At 40.0% G+C, this 13,021-nt stretch overlaps 1 long non-coding RNA gene across 1 annotated transcript in view; it reads left to right on the top strand.

Annotated features, from left to right (window-relative positions):
• Positions 1 to 11,447: 11,447 nt before the first annotated feature.
• LOC144362339 (uncharacterized) overlaps positions 11,448 to 13,021 on the top strand; it is a 67,708-nt gene continuing 66,134 nt past the window's right edge. The window contains exons 1-2 of the long non-coding RNA XR_014929403.1: positions 11,448 to 11,628; positions 12,531 to 12,674. This is a non-coding gene — a long non-coding RNA (uncharacterized LOC144362339). The remainder of the gene's footprint in view (positions 11,629 to 12,530; positions 12,675 to 13,021) is intronic.

Below are 13,021 nucleotides of genomic sequence, written 5' to 3'. Positions count from 1 at the left end.
ACTATGACCGTCTGTCGAATGCGCAGGTGACTAATCAAGATATCAGCGATAGTGGCTGTACGGTTTTCTTTAGTAGCAAATATAGAAGCCTCCATAATTAATGGATATTGTATCAAGCCACCCTCTGTCGGTTGCTCGTTTTGTAAAATGAGAATATACATAATTTATTTTCGCTGACTAAACGTTGTTATCCATACGGTAGCGCATACGGACGTCTCTATAATTAATAGTTATTAGAACAAGTCACCCTCTGTCAATTGCTCGTTATGTAAATGAGAGAATTATACACAGAAATCGTGTATAATAGATTAGACACATACGGACACGTTTTTGTAACATTTGCTTTCTTAATAAATTACGCGAAGACGTTCTCGTTAACAAAGTTATTCCATTGTATGCGTTCAAACAGGAGGGGCCGACTCAGTCTAGAATTAATGTTCGCATTGGTGGTATCTCGAGATCACATTAAACACTGTGTGTTAAAGTACTTACGTTTTCAAGATTAAAATCTACGCAACTATTCAATCACGTTTTTTTTTTCTTTCTACTACCTACAATACAACAAATGCTGGTAATATGTCATCACGTTTGTGTAATAAGTACTGCATAACAAGCATGTATCAGTGACCATATCACAGCCTATAATGATTGTGTGCGGTTATAAGAGACACACCGATATAATCACGGTAACTTGTCATAATTTCCCGCTGCAAACTTTAAAGCAACTAGCCCGAAATTTACAGTGTTGTCAAGTTGCTGAGAAGGTAGATTTATCCTGGCTGCTGAGTGGTGGAATGATAGCGACAATTATTTATTGAATTGTGTACTTGTGAGGTGGAGGCATAGTACAATGGTTATCACTCTAGAATGACAATCACGTGGTTTTTAGTTTCCTGGTTACGTCGCGGTATTGTATTAAACCTCGGCTTCACTAATTTAAAAATGATCTGACAGCAAGAAATCAGTATGTTTGTATTTATAACACTAAATCCCAAACATTGCCAATTACATGTGGAGTACCCCAGGGTTCAATTCTAGGACCCATGCTATTTGTGTTATTTATAAATGACATCCTTCAATCCACTGACCATTTTAACTTCAGATTATATGCTGACGACTCCAATATTTTCCACACGGTTCAAAACAAATCTAACCAAATTGACATAAACGCTCTGAATTGTGAATTTCAAAAGGTGGTATTGTGGTGTCATGCAAACAAACTTACTATCAATTCCGATAAAACAAATTACATGTCTATTGCCAATACACATAAAAAAATCAAAACTGAGGGTCAATTCAATCTTAAAGGTGACCAATTAAGTGAAACCTGTAGTATTAATTACATTGGAATTACTATGGATAAATATCTGACATGGGAAAATCATATATCACTAGTAAAGAAAAAAATCAGTACATTAGCAGGTATATTTTATAAGCTCAGATTTTTAGTTCCACGATCAGTATTAATATTGTTATACAACACATTTATTCTTTCTCACATTTCTTGTGCATTAGAGGTTTGAGGAAATACATATCATTGTCACCTGCAAAACATTGTACGTATACAAAAGCGCATTGTTCGCATTATCCCTTCAAAAATTATAATACACCCTCAGCACCTTTGTTTAAACATTTAGGTATTTTAGGTATTTATATACAACATTCTCTACAAATTGGAACCTTAGTGCATGATGCAATTTATGATAGATTACCACCAATTTTCCACAACTAGTTCCCGCAGATTGAACGTAAGTATAACACAAGACAAAACTACATATTGTGACATTAAATGCGGGGGGGGGGGCCTTTATGGGGCTACACCGTATTCAGGATCGGGGAGTTTGTCTTTAATACCGGTCTAATAGTCTTTGTCTTTGGTAGCGTGCTTATCTAATAAGTCTCCTCCCTCTCAGCTCGTTCGCTGTCACGGGGTGGGGATCGTTTGGTGAATGTATATCACCACAACTGAGACTGTGCAGAGAAAGAAATATACCAGTAACGATTATAACAAATCAACACAACACAATATATACGGTTTCCTGTACTTTAATAAACAAATAACAGGGATGCTGGTCACTGGAACCAGCAAGGAGGGGGATACACTGTAAAATAAAATAAATTAGAGACTTGATCGATGCTGCAGGGAACACTCCACTCTCCATTGGACAGCAATGTGCAATGTTGCGTTCCTTCGTATCTGGCACACTGGCGAAGCAGCTGCACTACAATTTAAACTCGTGCTCTGTGTCCAGGGAGTATCGGCAACTGCACTGCTATCTGCTGCTACTGGTAGCACTGGTACAACGGGAGTAGTTCAGGCAGTGAGCTTCAGTGGTTCCTGTTGATCAGCAGGGATTACTGCACAGCACGTCTGCATATGTACCCCTGTATAGGGTACAGCTCACTGGAGTCAGGAATCAGCATCACAAGATGTTACAGGATCAAGTCAGGTCACCTTCCTGACTAAAGATTTTCCCTTATGTCTCAACTTAAATACCCGAGCTAATTTATGGCCATGCAAATAATAAAATGTATATAACGAAATGATTGGTTATCTCGAAATAGCCGACAAATCAGTGTACAGAGGATGCCAATTTTGGTAGTGGAATAAACCACTCTTAATCCAAGCTCTACCAATTTAAAGTAGGAGACTCGGGTCAATGATGTCATATCTACTTTCATTGCCAACAACACTGGGTTCAGCACATTCCAAGGTATTTCACAATCCCCATGTCACTGTCTGAGCCATACCATTATGCCACAGGGAGAGACAGGATGTATGTATCTCAATTTCTGCTGACAACACAATCCAGTGACTGTATCAGCAGTCTTAAAAATAAACATGTGCAATGGGTTGTTGCAAATTATACAAACATGTGCGCTTTTCATTCACACAGCCAGGGCTCTGTACTTTTAACTTACAATTTATGTCACATTATTCCCCCCTGAGTTCAACACACCGGGGTTGATTTCATAGCATTTTTTCACAGACATAAATTATCTTGAAAAATTGAAATTGGTTATGGTAATTAATATCTGAAGTCTATCCTCTCAATTGAAATAGTACACAAAATCAAAATCAAGTCACAGCTCAAGTCGACTTTTGACTGCCATTTTGTTTGTCAATTTAACCTCTCTCCCCCCAAACTCCCAATGCTGGTCTGCAGCCCAGCAGTAGGAATGTGGTTTGAGATCTTTCTGGCCACAAATAAAATAAAAACTAGTTTTCATGAATACGTCAAAAATAATTAAATATGGAGTAGTTTATTCTTCACGCACATGTGCGGGTTTTCTACTTTTAAATTTCTAGTTACACTAAATCCAAATGGAAATATATATGCCACCCAAATAAAGGTAAATACATTTTTCACGGCAGTGCAAATTTCCCATACAGGGTTATTCACTCACAGTTTATAGTTCAGTTCTATTTCATGTCTTCCTCATCTGATTCCACAAAAATGCACTTTGACTGGTTCATAATTTTCGCTTTCATCCGATCTCTTCTAATGTCTTTATCACAACCGTCGCATACTTTCCACCTTTCTTTATTCCGAGTTGCTTCCAGCTTCCTCAATTAACTCTCACGGCGGGCGCCAACCGTGACATCTCTTCCTATTTTGGTCTGATTCCGCATTCCTTCGCCCTCTTTACTGGACCTATTTCCGCATCAGCCGTCTGGGCTTCCTTTATCTGATCACCGCTCACCTTAGGTTGAATTCTGACAGCCCGTACCTGGGTCTCCATTTCCGCTTCCACCATCCTGGTGTCCACTATTCCTTTTCCCATATTCACCTTTTCTGTGTCCCTCATGCAAGTGGGAGTATCCTGCAATGAACTGCTATACTCTCCGGCCCTGGAAATCACAGCGCTATGTTCCCCCTGCCAACCACATTTCCCGCATGGTCTCCTTATAACCCGTCAGTTTTCCCGTGGATTTTCCCTGGCCTATAACCTTATACTCGGATTCCCCAAGGACTTCGATCCACCTGGCGAGTTTTCCTCCTGGACACTTAAAACTCAACAACCACCTTAGAGCTGCATGATCAGTTCTGATGGTGAATTTCCTACCATACAAGTACTGCCTGTAGTATCTCACGAAATTCACCAATACCAGTAATTCTTTCCTTGTGACGCAATAATTCTTTTCCGCTTTACTCAGCGACCTGCTGCCATACGCTATCACCCTTTCCTTTTCATCCTGGACCTGTGATAAGACAGCACCAATACCTGTTTCACTTGCGTCTGTATCCAGCACATATTCTCCTGTTTCCTGTGAATACGCTAGTACCGGGGCGGACATCAGACACTCCTTTAATACCTGGAAAGCAATCTCACATTCTGTATCCCAATTAAACACTTCATTTTTCTCCGGTAATCTATGCAAAGGTACTGCTATTTTGGCAAATCCTTGTACATACCGGCAGTAGTAGGACGCCATCCCCAAGAAACTTCTTACATTCTTCACACTTTTTGGCATTGGCCACTCCTTTATGGTTCTCTCGCTTTGTCTGGATCCGTCGCTACACCATCTTTTGACACTACATGTATATGACCCGAATACATTACACTGGTTCTGCACAGGTCACATTTCTTTGGCTTGAGTTTTAGTCCGGCTGCCCGCAATCTGTCTAACACTATTTCCAGACGCTCCAACTCCTCATCAATATCTCTGCCGTATACAATAATATCGTCTAAATATAACAGGAGTATTTCCCACTGCAATCCAGCCATTATTCGCTCCATAAGCCGCTCAAACGTAGAGGGCGCATTGCAAAGGCCGAAGGGCATCACTTTCCAACTATACAGACCACTACGGGTCACAAAAGCAGCTTTCTGTTGTGCCTCTTCATCTAACTGGACTTGCCAATAACCGCTAGCCAAATCTAAGGTAGAAAACCAGCAAGCGCCTGACAGACTGTCCAGAGAGTCATCTATTCTGGGAATTGGATACGCATCTTTAATTGTTACATCATTCAGCTTCCTGTAGTCAACACAAAACCTTGTCCCACCATCTTTTTTCTTTACTAACACAATTGGTGAAGCCCAGGGACTACAACTTGGTTCAATAATACCGGCTTTCAGCATCTTTTCCACCTGCTTCCCCGCTTCCTCTCTCTGCCAAATTGGTAGTCTTCTTGAGGGTTGCCTAACAGGAGCTGCCTCACCTGTATTAATGGAGTGTTTAACCAGATTGGTACACCCCATATCATCATCACCCCTGGAAAATACATCTGCATACTTCATCAGCAATGCCGCTACCTTTTCTGCTTCACCGTCATCCAGCTCTGCTGTACTCCGCCTCCATATATCATGCAAATATTCTGGCAGTTGCTTTTCTTTCAGTGGTACCTCATTTTCTTTATCCCTCTCTGCTGTAACCACACCTTCCCCCTCTGATAGCGGCTCCACCATCCCCACCGCAGTGCCTTGTTTTACATGTATTGGGTGTGGGGTTACATTCAACAACCGTACTGGTATTACCCCATTACAATCTGATACTAATGCTCTTGCCACCATTATTCCTCTTTCCGCAATCGGGTTTCTATCTGTTGGTATCACCATTCCCTGCGAGAGCCTGGGATCTTTCTGTTAGCATCACATCGTACTAACATTTCACTGCCAGGAGGAATATCAACTGCTTTTCTCAGCACCACTCTGGCACAAAGAGTACGGGCCTTCCAGTCATAACATGGGACTATTTCATCCAGAAATTTCAGCTGTAGATTCTTTATGTCCACTACACAGCCTAAGGTAATCAGCAATTCCATCCCCAATATTGCATCAGTCTCCATATCCACTACAATCACATCGGCTGTGGTTTTGTATTTACTTATGCATACCTCCATATTAGCTCCACCATGCTGTTTCATCAAGGTACCGTCTGCTTGCCGGATCCGAGTCGTCATGGCTTCCAATGCAGGTCTCTGCATCTCAGGTATACGCTCATAATGTTTTCTTGACAACAGGGTTCCTGATGCCCCTGTATCTATTAAAAAATATCCCTGTAATCCACCTATTCTGCCTGCCACAAATACACCGCTTGTTGCCCTTGTATAGTCATGTACGGTAGGCAGGGGTCTACTTTCAGTTGCTGGGGGGGTCGCTGTATCTGATTCCTCTAGTTTTGTCTCCCCTGCCTGCGTACCCTGTCCCCTCCGTCCCTGCACCATTTTTACTGCTTGTTGGGGTTGCCTGGACCTGTCTGCATTTCCGACCCAGCCCTGGCCCCTGAGGTTGGTCGTGATTCGTTTCCCGCATACCCGTTTGGTGGAGTTGCGCAGTTTCTCTTAATATGCCCCCGTCCTCCGCATCTGTAACACTCAATTCCCATCTGGCCCCACCTTCTTGGTCTTTTTCTTTCCCTCCACCGAATGACTGCTCTCCTATCTGGGTTGGTTGGAATTTTCCGACCCCCATTTCTTTTATCCCTTCATTTAGTTCTACCATCTCCGAGTCACCTTCAGCATTCAGCACCCTGCCAAATTTGGGGCACCGCTCAGCCAGTCTCCTTTTCTCTGACATCACGTGTGATTCAGTCTCCAATGCAGCCTGTATCGCCTGGTCAAATGTTTTTGGATTTGCTCTGAATATACCGTCTCTTATTTCCTTTTCAGGGATGGCATTCTTAAAATACTGCCTGCCTAGCCTTTCCTGGGAAGCAGGATCCATACCTGGGTAGGCCATCTCTGTTAATTCCCGTATAGCTTCACCCAATTCTTGCAAACTTTCATCTTTCTTGCGCTGTCTAATCCGCAATTCTGCCGCATATGTATCTGCTTGCCCACCGGGACCAAATCTCCTGTCCAGTCTGGTGACTAACTCCTGGTACGGTATTTCTCCACCATCTGCTTCTTGGGTCAGCACTTTTTGCGCCAAACCGGACAGACTCACTGCCAAATACCTGGACTTATGTGCCATATCCCAATTATTTACAATTGCCCATTGCTCAAAATAGTCTTTGTAATATCTCCATGGCGTTTCACCTTTAAATTTTTCTGGAATTATGCTAGGCTTTGTCACAGGATACATGCCCCTCTGATGGAAAGCCTCCTCTCCTTTCAGTGCTTTTTCTCTGTACAACTTTGGTCTAACTACCAGCTCTGGATCCTCTTTTACCTCCTCAAATAAATCTGAGGTGGGGTTTGTCAGCCATCTGCCAGTTGATTGTGCCCAGGGGTACCCAAGCCATAAGTCATCTGCTCTGTCAGCTGGTCTCCCTCTCAATGCTGATCGGTACCGTGGTGTGGCTGTATCCAGCCTCCATGGTATATCTGTTTTCTCTGCTAATGCTGATTCACTCCGCTTTTCCGCTGTAACTCTACTGCTAGTCAACAGGTCAGCTTTACTCATTTCTTGGGTCCCATAGCCAGAGGTTGGTGTCACCTGTGGTGGCAGCTCCTCTGCTTTACCCTCTGACTGCACAACCCCCTCTTTTTCAGTCTCCACTAGATCTTTAAGCTCTGCAGTATCACCAGCTGCTGCCTGTGCAAACTGTATTTCTCTTAATGTATCAACAAAAATTTGCTGATCATTTCTTTGCTCTGCATCAGCTACTGGTTCAATCTGGATACTCTCTACTGGAATCGGCTTTGCCATTTCTGGATCTGCTACTGGTTCAGTCTGGATACTTTCTACTGGAATATTTCTCTGCCATTTCTTGATCTGTAACAGGAGTCGCCTTGATCTGCTTTCTCTGGTTCACCTCCTCTGCACCAGTTGTATCCCACCACTGCCACCAATGTGACATTAAATGCGGGGGGCCTTTATGGGGCTACACCGTATTCAGGATCGGGGAGTTTGTCTTTAATACCGGTCTAATAGTCTTTGTCTTTGGTAGCGTGCTTATCTAATAAGTCTCCTCCCTCTCAGCTCGTTCGCTGTCACGGGGTGGGGATCGTTTGGTGAATGTATATCACCACAACTGAGACTGTGCAGAGAAAGAAATATACCAGTAACGATTATAACAAATCAACACAACACAATATATACGGTTTCCTGTACTTTAATAAACAAATAACAGAGATGCTGGTCACTGGAACCAGCAAGGAGGGGGATACACTGTAAAATGAAATAAATTAGAGACTTGATCGATGCTGCAGGGAACACTCCACTCTCCATTGGACAGCAATGTGCAATGTTGCGTTCCTTCGTATCTGGCACACTGGCGAAGCAGCTGCACTACAATTTAAACTCGTGCTCTGTGTCCAGGGAGTATCGGCAACTGCACTGCTATCTGCTGCTACTGGTAGCACTGGTACAACGGGAGTAGTTCAGGCAGTGAGCTTCAGTGGTTCCTGTTGATCAGCAGGGATTACTGCACAGCACGTCTGCATATGTACCCCTGTATAGGGTACAGCTCACTGGAGTCAGGAATCAGCATCACAAGATGTTACAGGATCAAGTCAGGTCACCTTCCTGACTAAAGATTTTCCCTTATGTCTCAACTTAAATACCCGAGCTAATTTATGGCCATGCAAATAATAAAATGTATATAACGAAATGATTGGTTATCTCGAAATAGCCGACAAATCAGTGTACAGAGGATGCCAATTTTGGTAGTGGAATAAACCACTCTTAATCCAAGCTCTACCAATTTAAAGTAGGAGACTCGGGTCAATGATGTCATATCTACTTTCATTGCCAACAACACTGGGTTCAGCACATTCCAAGGTATTTCACAATTCCCATGTCACTGTCTGAGCCATACCATTATGCCACAGGGAGAGACAGGATGTATGTATCTCAATTTCTGCTGACAACACAATCCAGTGACTGTATCAGCAGTCTTAAAAATAAACATGTGCAATGGGTTGTTGCAAATTATACAAACATGTGCGCTTTTCATTCACACAGCCAGGGCTCTGTACTTTTAACTTACAATTTATGTCACAATATGTAATTTTTCCCATCCCATAGTTAAGAAAAGATGTGGTCAATTTTCTATAAAATATATTGGCCCGTAAATATGGAATGAAATTCCGACTCGTATTAGATCTATACAGTCAAGAAACATATTTAAAAATGAATACAAAAAATATCGTTTGCATACATAGTTAACTCAGTGTTTTCTTGTACATAAACATGTATATACATATTTATATTTTTTTGGCTATTTCATTGACAAGCCTTATTAATTATTTTTTAATTCTATTTTTTCTTTTCATTGTATTGATTATAATAAGGAGAATAAACTTATTATTATTATTACTTGTATGCAATTACGATAAATCTACACTCGTGCAATATAATTTAGTCAAAGTATCAATATATTTATTGATCGCCTTCTAAAACTGAAAGTATACGTTATACATTCCCAGAACCCCGGTTGAGAGCAGAATTTGTAATCTTTGGGGCCGAGTTTATGATAAACAACAAAGCAAATCTTTAGATCCAAATTGTCAAGACTAATACATAAAGATATCAAACGAAATTGAAACAATAATATGGTAACACATTTCTATGAATGTCCGCTACAAATATCTTGAATCAAAAGATATTATACTAGTACGTACATTGGAAGTAAATGTCAATCGTGAGTTGGTAGGTGCTGCTATTGTCATGTGCTAAAACTTATGTGGAAGTATTTTTGAGCGGAATTCCTAAAAAACTTAATTCTTTGAATGTTTAGAAATTACATCGGTGATATGCAATTGATATGTCAATATCTTGTATATCGCTGCCATAATAAATCATGCTCATTTCAGTTGAGTGCTGTGAATTTGTGTTCCACCACCAATATGATATTGTTAGTCTTCATCTGTTTAACTCTATGTTATGTTTATGTTGTGCACCATCCTGATTATTGTTACGATTCCTTGTTGATTAACTGCGTCCTGAGACAAATTAACATGTAATGGTTCGATCTCATATTCTGACATGGTGTTAAACACTAGTAAACTTATCTCCCTGATACCAATCTATTTCCATTTCAATTCTATGCACCACATTAATTCTTGCATATCACCATGGTATCAAGTGTGAACCATTCTTAAATCAACGCAGTGACCAGTAAGGCCATAAATGACACACACCTTTATGAATTTAGGACGCAAATTCTGTTTTATTACAGACTCCCGGGGAACAAACATTCGTGATGTAATTCACTCTGGCGAGGGAATAGTCAAGGATAAATAAACGGGGGACGGTCGATTCGTACCAAATCACATTCATCCCAAGTCGATTCGTCCCACAAGTCGACATTTTATTTCCCATCCTTGCTAGTTTTCGGGCCCATGGGGTATTATAAATTTATGCTAATGAAATTTGTTGTATGTTTTACCTATCTATGTAATTCTTTCGTTGAAAACATGTTTAGGCAGAAAAAAAATGGATACTTCATTCGGGGACATACAATGTTTCATAAAAATGTAAAGTTACACCAGAAATAAATGCATTTCGAAAATTGCATAGTGTCGCCGTTTGTATTATTTGATTATAGATTGCTGAGGAACAAATATTAGTGATGTAATTCACTCTGGTGGGGGAACAGGTGACAAAGGTCAAACACAAATTTGAGGGACTCCAAAAATGTTTTTAAACAATTTAATGCACGTGAATTTCACGACGAACGTTTCAACTGGTTATCTCTGGTGTGACTGCGGACTCTACGACGCAATTTATGGCACGCGACAAAAAAAAAACCGCAATTTAATGTACGCCATTGTTTAGGGGAATGGAAATGACTCGCTTTTGAGGGTGTCAAAATAAGCGAGGGTGAACACCGTTTTTATGCTATGAAAAAGTGAAAGCTTTAACAACGGGAATTTGTTTTATTTTTTCAAGTGTTGGCCATATTGTTATTAATTATTTGGCATAGGTATTTTTTAACGTTTTAGAACTGTTTTAGATTACTTATAGCATTGTATTCAGGTTTGTTGTATTTACGCAAACTCGGACCAGAACACCCGTTCGATTATAAAGCCATTTTCATTTGAAGTCGACTGGACCTTTTCTCACACCACGTGAGTGAAAAACAAACATTTTTTCATAATAATCACATTCGCGCCAAAGAGCATTGTTAACCGTAGTTAACACACACACACACACACACACACACACACACACACCCACACCCACACACACACACACACACACACACACACACACACAAACACACAAACACATTCTATGGTTTTAATGTGATCTGTCGATTTTTGTTCACTATGGCAAACTTTACCGGTTGATCACACTTGGCATTGCTGTAACCAAGTAGGTTTATAGAAGATAACTTTACCGATGATAAGCGTGAAATACGTAAACATTTTTGTTTTGTATATGCAGTTGTGCCAGTAGAAGTTGAATTCATTCTTTAGGACGTGGACTGTGTTGAAATACATAAATTCACTTCAAGTCCACCATAAAAACAAAAGAAGCGAAATCGTTCTACATAACCCTTGACCCCGTACACACACAAGCGTATGCGCATGTTCACTGCTCTGATAGTCTGAAAATTCCCAGAAATCGTGAAGAGTTGATCAACATGTCTAAAGTAAATACCTGTTTTCATATTTCACGAAATTTCCGCCAGCATCGAAGACTAAAACATCGCCTACTTTAGGTAACCTGCCAAATGGAAAATCGAAGAATAGTTCGCCTGGAGAGGCAGCGAATCAAACGAGATGTCACCAGGTGAGATTCCGACACAAGATGGACGGTACCCAGTCCGTACAATTGTAAACTCCGGTACAAATAAACAAAGATTGAGCACGACACATAAACTACAACATTTATTTGGAATGAGATTCAATGTCGGAAAGATGTATCAGGCCATTGTCCCTCTATCCCCGGTATGGAAACGCTTCGCAGTCTGTTGTCCCAATGCTGGTTGCGGGTAAATAAACCGTTCACACCTTGGACGAATATATGTTAACATAGATCTAGATTCCTAGCCCTATACATCTATGCTCCAAAGTTGGAAGATTTTAGCATGGATAAACATATACCATAATGCATTGCGACCCTTAGGTATTTTGGATGCATGAGTAAATTAATATTTCATAATTATGTAAACAACGCTAATGAAATGGTTGCCATGTTCAAGGGCTCGCTTGTGAACCTAAAATTTTTGTCAACCATCAAAATTAAACAGTTCATTATCACGCATGCACTGCTAGATCCTCCATTATGCATGAAATCAAATGTAAAAGCAGGACAAACAAAGGTTGCAGTGCTGTCAAAACATTGCATTGGATTTAACAAACACAAAACTATTTTTCGGCTATTTCCACGCTTAATTATGTAGACACTGTTTTAAATATCAACATTGTCGCTAATAAAAAAAAATGACATGAATAAACCTTTCAACTCCAAATTGACACTACTCTCAATGTAATTGCTTTATGCTAGTTCCAGGGCCTATTTATTTAACCATGGTTGCCAGTAGAATGTTTTGAATGCTGTATTACATTTGTACATGGTTTTGGGTTTATAATTATTTTATGTCTCAAAATTATATTTGAAGTTGGTATAATAGTACAAATATTACATAATTCATTCTTGCAAAATCACTACCACATTGTTTCATTTTGCAGCATTGTTTAAGCAAAGTTAGATGGATATCCATGGTGGCCTGGATTAATTTGTAGCCATCCAACCCAAAATGTCTTTTTCAAAGAAGGAAAAGTTCATGTGCAATTTGTGGATGAAACCAAAAGTCAAGCATGGATAAAAGAAAAGTAAGTATGAAAAAAAAAATGAATTACAATCAATCTGTTTAAACTTAGATCTTAGTTTCGGTGTTTGTGATTATCAAACTTTATAAAACTTCCAGAAAATAATTAAAAAAATAAAGTATATGGAAAAAAAAAATTATTTGCTGCATTTTGAGGATTCTGTCTGTCCTGGTGACAAAATACCAACCTCTTTATTATAGTCTATAGAAATCTGCTAAAATGTTGCTTATTATCTATGTAAATTCATTTGCATTATTATGAATAATGGAGCTGTCACACTTGTGTTGTCATGGCAACTATCTAATGATAAAAAAATAGCTTATTTTAATTAACAGCATGCTATATTTATC

The sequence above is a fragment of the Saccoglossus kowalevskii genome, chromosome 5, assembly GCF_978046115.1.
Source record: "Saccoglossus kowalevskii chromosome 5, keSacKowa6.1, whole genome shotgun sequence".
NCBI lineage: Eukaryota > Metazoa > Hemichordata > Enteropneusta > Harrimaniidae > Saccoglossus > Saccoglossus kowalevskii.
Note: the sequence above shows the minus strand (reverse complement) of the source record. Positions and strands in the feature narration are given on the sequence as shown.